The sequence below is a fragment of the Helicoverpa armigera genome, chromosome 14 (assembly GCF_030705265.1).
Source record: "Helicoverpa armigera isolate CAAS_96S chromosome 14, ASM3070526v1, whole genome shotgun sequence".
Classification (NCBI taxonomy): Eukaryota; Metazoa; Arthropoda; class Insecta; order Lepidoptera; family Noctuidae; genus Helicoverpa; species Helicoverpa armigera.
Window position 1 is genome coordinate 3,971,303 of NC_087133.1, and position 9,762 is coordinate 3,981,064.

The 9,762-nt window shown below is 33.0% G+C and overlaps 1 long non-coding RNA gene across 1 annotated transcript; it reads left to right on the forward strand.

Moving 5' to 3' along the window:
• Window positions 1-1,858: 1,858 nt before the first annotated feature.
• LOC135117742 (uncharacterized) lies at window positions 1,859-3,130 on the forward strand. The gene is made up of 2 exons (XR_010277105.1): window positions 1,859-2,042; window positions 2,454-3,130. It is a non-coding gene; the product is annotated as an uncharacterized LOC135117742 (long non-coding RNA).
• The last annotated feature ends 6,632 nt before the right edge of the window (window positions 3,131-9,762 follow it).

The following is a 9,762-nucleotide window of genomic DNA, read 5'->3' on the forward strand; positions in this document are numbered from 1 at the left end:
CTTTATCCTACACCACCAAACACAACCATAAGCAGCAAAGAAGTCATCGGAATTCGTTTGTCATTTCTGTAATTCTGACGAAGTCGAGCGATTCGACCTCTCGTGTGCGAGTGTCCATACGAATTCATAGCTCTTTGTATAATTGAGAATTCAATAAAATAATTCGCGCTCGGTTCCTTTTTCGGTAAAGTGCTACAGACAGGGTGTTCACCATTGGACATCTCGCACATGCGCCCTTGCATTTTTGACAATCTTGGAGTCTGAAGGAACCAACTTTAAATAAGCAAAGCTTTTGGATAAGATCTGTACGACTACAAATGGCTAGCCTCAGAGAAGCATAGTTAAATAAGTTGCTTGCTGGCTTGGCAATAAAAGTTCAACAGCAGTTTTTATTACTTTGATTAGTCTAGCTTAATATATGCGTAAACTATACAATTATTGATGACTTAAACGTGTTTCAGAACTATGTTTAAAGATTTTCAGCTAGCAAATCCCAATTGCCAGACATCCCAAACAACCTCTAAAAAAATTGGCAAGGGTTTTTTCGGTTCAGCCAAAAAAAAACTAGTATTTTAATAAAGTTAAAATAATATAGAACAAGGACTTCTTTCAGCTATAATGAATTCATTTCAAATGCTCCACTTGTACAAATTGACCTGTAGATGCACAGAATAAAATTCACAGGAATGCGACATTCACGCCATCTATTATCGAATAGAACAAACATCGTAGCACAAAAGCTTTTTGCACTGCTTTATCATCCACTAGCGCCATCTAGTAGGCAATAGAGTAACTAAGGGATGCAGCCAAAGTATTGATTTTCGGAACTTTGAATACATTAGTGCGCTTTACGTCCCTAGGGGCGGTTAATTTATTGCTGCAACGTATAATTTGGTTTTTATTTAAGGCTATAAAATCGTTGGCTCAATTTTCTGAGTATTTTTATTTGCGTAGTGCATCAACTTATGACTATGGACAGTATATAAAATATCCTAGTGTAATCTGTTGAGTACTTTTTTTTTTATTAAAATAATAACTTATTTCTGTAGCTTAGTATCTTTGCTGAAACTAATTATATGTAATATATTCTAGGACCTTTAACGTGATTAGAAGCATCTCTTTTCAGCTTGTTTTACGAGTATTTATCTCATTACTTCATAATAACTTTAAAATCAGGGATATCGCTGTAACAAAACTTTTTTCAGCGAGCTCTAGCAGGAAAACTTGTATCTAAATATTTTCGTTGCTCCCATTTTCAAAATGTTTCTTTACAATACTGTCTATTTTGTTTGTACTGAAATTGTATCAGATGAGGTCTGATGTTAGATACCCATGATATAATTCTGCCACTCTAGATTCAACTTCAGTACTTAAAAGAAGGTTAAATAATAATAAAATAAATACGAAATATGTTTTATTTAATGAATTTATTTTCCTAACACATCAATGACATGAAAGCACATAAACATATGAAGACAATAACAGTTAAACCACAACCATGTAAAACACAATAAAGCCTTGTCTATAGAAGCTTAAGTCATCAACATAATTATTATATTGTGAATCTTCAAAACACAGCGTTAATGGTAATGAACACCAATTAATTGTATGGAATTTAACAATAATTGATAAAGAACTATTCAAAGAAAAAACTAAGCAGAATTTAGGTTACCAAGAGATCGGGAATGATTTATAACTCGGTGATCCTATCCTCAGTGGGTATTTTTTCTCTTCAGATACCTGCACTCTGATATAAAATAAACTCTTCATCACTATCATTATTTAAAAAAAGCAATAGTAACGTTAATTATACATATAATATAATCTTAATCTTTATTGAAAAAACGTAATAGGGGAAAGTGGTCACCATTCGTACGTGGGGCACATTCGTACAGTTAGTATAGCAGAAAAACTAAACGGCACACAAACACTCCTTTGCTTGTGTGCATTGATATACCAGCCGCCATATTGTTAGCGGAGTGGCGCGACAGTCGCACCACGGTGTATCACGGCTGACAAGACGTAATGTGTTTTCGCGCGCGGTGAGTAAATTTTTTCCTTAGGTGTAATTCGCAATTGTTAGTAGAATTGTTATGTTTTTGACAATATGGTGATGATTATTTAATGATAATATTGTTTATTTTGAGCTTTAATTGTTATATTTCTCAAACTAAATTAGAATTTGTATAAAGTTGTACTTTAATTTTGTGCAAGGTATGGGGGGGTGCTTTCGTACAGCCAAACAGGGGGCACATTCGTACGCATACGAACGCTCTTCTTCAGGTTTTATTCACCACCACAATATCATAATTAGATTTTTATGAAGTAAAATATAGTAAACTTTTAAAATACCAGGCAAAAAGCACAATTACATTCCTTTTATAAAGTATTGTTCTTCTAACAACATGAAATATTTTTATTAAATAAGCCTTACAATTAATATTTTATTGTAGAATCATGGTGCGAAAATAAAAAAAAGGGCATGCGTACTCAAGACGTGGATGAGGAGTCCATAAAATTAGCAGTTGACGACGTAATTCATGGACGCTTGTCGTATAGGAAAGCCGCGTTGAAATCCTACTTATATCCTACTTATATATTATAAATGTGAAATGTATGGATGTATGTTTGTTATTCAATCACGCAAAAATGGCTGGACCGATTTGATTGAAATTTGGTATGTAGATAGGTGATACCCTGGATTAACACATAGGCTACTTTTTATCAACACACCACGCGGGCGAAGCCGCTGGCGGAAGCTAGTATAACATCAAGACGTCGACGTTGGAAAGCAGAGTCAAGAAATTCAACGAAGGCTCTAACAGCGATGGACCCTCACGAACATTGCATTCTAAGTTCACGAGTCTACAAGTCTTCTCCTTGGAAGAAGAGACACGCTTAAATGACTACATTATTAATTGCTGCAAAATGCATTATGGGCTTACAACAGTACAAATTCGCAAACTTGCCTACGAATTATCAATAAGTAAACTAAGGATGAATGATTTAATGTTTTGTTATTTTTCTAAAGAAAGATTTATCGACTATGAGTCAAGTCAAATATTATTAAGTTAGTTCTTTGAGAAATACATATTTTTTATAATAATTAATAAAAATTTAACGGCTTTAATAGGCTTTTTAATTACCCTGTATGAATCTACCCCATGCGTATGAAAGTACCCCACCTACTGTACGAGCGTACCCCGTACATGGGGCAAGTTCGTACAAATATCTTATCGTAGAAAAATGACTATAACTCTATAACCTTTTGACATAATAGTGTCGGATTTTTTGGTAACAAACTACAATATATTTGTTATACTTAGGTCTATAAACTAGATAAATTCGATTATTAATCATAAATTAAAAAAATAAAATCTAAAAAGCGTACGAAGGGTAACCACTTTCCCCTACAGATTGTAGCTTAATGTTACACATTAACAAAAAGGGTAGATCCAAATATTTATAACAATCAAGTGGGGACGTGCTGTTCTCCTTGCTAGGCTATTAGATAGTCTGTGTTAAGGAGAAACAGTGCCAATCCCCTTTAACTGTAACGTAGATTTGTACGATTCAATTATTTTTTTATAATTTATTTACGTAGGTAAAACAACAAGTTCCTTTAAAGTGTATCAATGTATCTTTCATTAAAACGTAAAATACCTTACTCCTCAAACATTCAGTTTTTCATTAGTGTAATTAACCAGTTAGATTAGAAGCAACACATTACTTAGGTATATTATCTGGACAATGCTAATGGAGGAAATCAAGGAATCAGGTTCCACACTTAAGATTATGTACTTTTAATATGCATAATCACAGACCACACATACCTGCCTAGTATTGAGACATGATATGATTACAATTTTAATTTGAGCATAGAATTAACACACAAATTATACAATGAACAAATGAATATACAAAACACAGTATTTGCAAATAATACAGTTTCAATCTATTAGATTACACATAACTTGCAAGTACAAGGAACTTTTCGTGTAAATCGATGCACTTGCACTATGTGGTGGGGAAAACTGGTTATTTGCAATACCTGATGAAGACACACAAATGTATAAACAGATACAAAAATAGTCAAATACACAGATATAAATTTTAAATAAGAACATTTCGACACAATTTATTACACAAAAGTTCAGGTAAGTTCAAAGCTTGGACCCATTGTCAAAGACAACATAAACTTCAGTTCTTCTCGAACAACTCTAAAAGTACTTTGAAAATGGAACGTGAAAATTTATATTAAACAGATGCCGTAGTGTAGTATATGTTGTTGATGAAAATAGGCCTTATTATTAGGTACACTTTTCATCCTAACTTCTTTCCAGACAAAGTAAGTTCTACATTTATAAAGAGTATTTAGTATTACTCAATACTCAATACTCAATACGTTTATTGCACTCCATATGTTTAAAAGGTGTTACATAATAATATAGTACAGTATGGACCCTGTAGGGCACGGCAACGCAGAAGAGAGGAGGACGCTAATTTTATTTAGATTATGTATCACAGATTTTTTATTACTAGTTATAAGTAGTTTTTTTATTCAACTTATTTTGTAATGCTATTAGTATTATTTATGAAAATGTTTATAAATGTACTTATATATTCTATGTAGGTTTATATATTTATATATTAAACATTTATTTTAATACATTTTTTTCGTTATATATTTAAATATGGGTATTGTAATAGGTGATTTAATCATTAATATTATATATGTCGTACATATATTTAATTTTTAATTACAGTATTTATTTTAAATCTTTATCATTAATATATTCTTTAATACTATAGTATGCTTTATTTATGAGTATTTGTTTTAATTTATTAGTAAATTTTATATTTCTGGGTTCTTCCTTTAGGGCTTCTGGTAGCTTATTATATATTTTTATAGACATTACATACGGACTATTGGAATGTAGGCTCATATTAGAAGTAGGTAACATTAGTCGGTTTTTATGTCTTAGTGATCTGTTTGCATGTTTGTCTCCACGTTTTGTAAAGAAGGCAATATTGTTTCTCACAAATTTACATATTTCCAGAATGTAGATGCATGGTAAGGTAAGTATTTGATGTTTTTTAAAGTAGGGTTGACAACTATCAGTTTGGTCTATATTAGTTAGGATACGGATAAGTTTTTTTTGAAGAGTGAAAAGAGAAGGTGTGTCTGTGCTATTTCCCCACAAAATAATTCCGTAATAGTAGAGAGCATTTAAGTTAACACGTAATAGTGACTGCTGTATAACACCAAGTCCTATAAAACTAACAATATTATAAAATCAAATCGACGTATCGATTGAAACATTAAATTCTTACGTCAATGTAGGTACTTGAAGGTTCATAAACAAACATTTGTATAACTATTTACCAAGTAAAGTCATTGGTACAGCATGAGATTCATTGAAATGCTACCCTTGTACCTAATCATCGTATTAGGACTGGCGCCGAGAATATTGAATATTGAGACTTTGTATGTATGTACATTATGTATTTATATAACATACCTACATAATGTTGAGTTTTCTAACCAGACTGTATATTATATGTGTAGTTGAACAATTATGCTAAGGAAGTATAATAATGATAATATGTTGATTACTGTAGGTACCCAGTAGTACCTGTGTTACCCATTATAATATGAACAATGCTTTGTATTATTTTTCATTTAAAAACATAATATAAAATAATTACGGCATTCTTCAATTAAAATAAAAGTTAAGATTATTTTTGAAATATCATGAAAGTGTTAATGTAGACAGGTAGATACTACAGACCGACATTTATTTTATTGTATCTAATGATCATCAAATCAGTACTTTTTTATTGGAGTAATAACTAAATGTTACTGGCATATTATATATAAGGGCCACAGTATAAAAAATGTGAAAATCTTTTATTATACTGATGCAAATATTCACACAATACCTACAAGGTTCTATCCTATTACCATATTCTACGCAATGAGGAACACTCATTCCGAACGAGTGTCGGGAATACAATTTTTCCTAGTACATGCCTGGAATTTCATATTTCTAGATATATTCAGTTAGATTTTATGCTGTACGTGCTCAGCTTTTTTCATGTATTTTGAGCTGCGAAATGAAATAGTTCAGTTATTATGTATTAAGGTCTAAGCTATTACATGTATTACTCGAGTGTTTATTTCCTGAAAATTATTCTTTCACGTTCTATTCGGTGAATTTGAAGATTAATACTTTTATTTGCCATATAATATGTGAACAGTTCTTCATCATAGATTAGCCTAGAGCAAATGACCTTTCTCGCACATTTAAAAAAATAATAATAGTATAAGAAAATGCTGAGAAGAAAATACACAAGAGTAATAAATACATTGTTGTTAAAAATTCCGTTATCGAAGTAATTTATCCTTTGAGAGATCCTACTTGAGTGTAATTTTATGCAACAATTCTTTACTCCCTAGATAGGATAGATTACTACGACAAAAATGTACTTATTTACTAAAGCTCGCTGCTGTCTGTTCTCCTTATTCTGTGGTCACCATAGACTTGAAACGTCGCGGTGCATGCACCACACAAACCTCTCTAGAACCGAATTTGTCGCCTGACTTCAAACAAATTCGGATCTACAGGGTAGATGTAGGGCACTAATATTGATGCCGATGGGCACCGACTTGCTTCTAGCATTCTGCACCTTGTTCCTGTAAATATAAGAGTTATATTTGCACGATTATGCAGTGGTGGTTATGATGTTTTAGATTTTTTGTAGGGCGGAGTTTATATTTTTTTTATCAATGCTGGATAAAGTAAACTTTATGTGCTATATTTTATTTAGTCATTTAAATTACGGAAGGTGTGTTGTAAAACGTGTCAGATGGTTGTTAAATATATTAATACAACACTTGAGGTTTTTTTTGCTTTTATATAGGGAATTAATTAATTAAAATACACCCGTTAACTAATAATAACTGCCTATTTAAGTGACTTTGCGTGTAAGATAAGCCAGTTTTTCTGGCTGCTTCTTGCTAGATTATTGAATTCCCAGGTGATATTTTTATACCCTCATACAAGAGTTTGTAAAAGTTTATGGCTTGTTATTTTAATTTATGTTTATAATTACACATGATTTAGGTGAAGTAAATACCTATATAAAGAAGCTACTTTAAATGTCTCGTATTATTCTGATTAGAAGGCCCAATAAATTACTATTAATCAAATATTAAGATTGATATTTTCAGTCATATTATGAGTCTCTTCTTTGGACTAATTATGTCAGTGTTCAGGCAGTTTTTTTTTAGTTTTTTAGGTGAGAAGTCAAAGAGCCAAAGTCAAAGATTTTAGAATCGTACGTTAAGTATACGATTACTTTTACAGATTGACTAGAATTAATAATAAAAAAGAAAAACTTCTCTATGTCCTTGGATGTCAGTGATGATGCTTTTCTTGCCTTCCGACCGCGGCACACGCTCCGTTTCGCACCTGAAATAAAAAAGAAAACTCCATTGAAATACGTAGAAATATACACAACAATATAAAATTAACTAACAATAAATAACCGCAACATTTTGAATATAACGTCAAAACATACATCCATCAAAATTAATAGTGTTGTCAACGAGCGATAGATTTTATCGATTACAATATCATCGTACGGTGGCGGCGTCACCTACACAATCGGATTCCTTAATAAGCGTGTAACAGAAGCCGAGTGTCGCAATCGGTCATCGTAATTACACTGGTTATCTATAGACAAGAGTAAGGTAAACATCAGGGACAGGTAAGGACATTAGTGTTTGAACAGCCTTATACTGTCCCCAGATGAATAATGGCCCCGTGATCGCGTTAAACACGAGGCTGAAAGTAGGCAAATAGAGAAAGTTGTGTGAAAAAATCTATTACGTAGTATATTTTTAACATCACGAGAAGGAACTTGTTAACAGACGCATTTTAGACTAGGCATGCTAATCAATACAAAAAAGATACGTTTGTTTTTATACACACGTAATATTGTTTCGCGAAGGTTGCATCATGCTGACTCACAAAAAACTTTGGGCTACGTAACTTTTATGAATCATTAAAATATTTTAACCGGTTTCACGGAGTACTTGAACTAGTATTCCAGTTATAACGGTAACATTTTTTTTTTATACGAAAATCTTCTTTCTACATTGTATTTTAATAAAAAAAGATCTTACCTAAAATATTTACGTTATTATTGATCGATCATTTCGGTTCCTTATTGCGATCCGGGACGTCGATAATGACGACATCGACATCGTTTCTATATTTAATCACTGTTCATCGAACTTTAAGTGATGAGCGCGTCACTACGTCTGCGGGCCGCGAATTCGTCGGTTGATTCGCCAACCTTGGCGTAACGAGGTCGCCATCCGCCCGGCGGCGGCGCGGCGGTGGCAAGTGGGTCAGGGGACGCGCATGCGCTCCGGACACGAGCAATGAGCGCCGCCCCCGCCCTCGAATGAATGGCCCGGACCCCCCACTTTAGACCCACCAACCAGCGTTCCCTGACCTCCCCTTCCTAGGATCCTATTTACGATGACAGCATGACTTGGGGTGGCTCAAAGGCTGGAAGAGCTCTTGCCTACCTGGTCCGCAGTCCTAGCAGCTGTTGTACAAATCTGTTGAGCGCTCAGCCCACTAGTTGCTAAGCGAATCTTGGGAAGTTTGATTTTGTCTATTGTCTGTGTAGGCATTCATTATTGCTATTGCCACTTCACAATATAACGCCTACCAATAAACATCAAAGGTTAAGATTTATGCTTCCGAGTGAATTATTTATTTCAAGGATATTCAAATAAACTACCAATCAGATAAAATCAGCTTAGCGTCAATTCAATATACCTACGTTATGAACTCATTCTATTACATGTCGCAATAGTATATTCTTGTGTCTCTGACAAAGGAAGAGACGCACCTAAAGCAATTTCTATTGTGAATGTATGATTATGTACGTAATATCATTACATTCCATATTTTCATGTCCAATAATCACATTTTCCTTTGAACCTTCGAACAAACACAATCTTGTTTCAGTTTCAGCTCTCAACATAAGAATAATTTATGAAGGAAGCGAACTTTTCTCAGTTCCTTTATGTACATTATTTCCATTTTATTTTCTTGTATTCTAGAACAGTGTTACATAAAGTATCTTTCTACTAAATTTTTATGAAAGAAACCTTCACTGGAGACATTTTATTGACTTCGCGAGAAATATTTGATTTCACTAATGGAATTAATTCCATCAAGAAGAGCTTCTGTTTTCTCGTAGTTAAGCTTACAATCATCATTCAACTGTTTACAAAATGAAGTTATTCTCAAGAATAACTTAATAAAGTAATAAACCTTTCTTTCTTTCATTAACACTCACATAGTACACAGGTCAAATTGTTGAACCATTATTTTACATACACTGAACCCTACGCTCCAAACTCATAAGTAATGCTGAAGTCTAAAGCAGTCCAGTATTTCAATATTACAATAAAATCCTTTCTAGTTTAAATTGAAAGAAATGAGATTCAGAATTTCAAATAAACAAACGAAATAAAAATGCTGCGGGAGAACAATTGGAATGGACGTCTGAGAAATAAAATGAAAAAGGCTAAGATTTATACAACGGATTCAACTACATTTTGTAGTCGTTAACATAAATTTCTTGCGCACTAAATACGAAGCTGTATAATACATTTCAACCCTAGAAGCCTGCACTGTTGACCTAGTTCTGTCAAATAAATCTAACTTAGCCAAC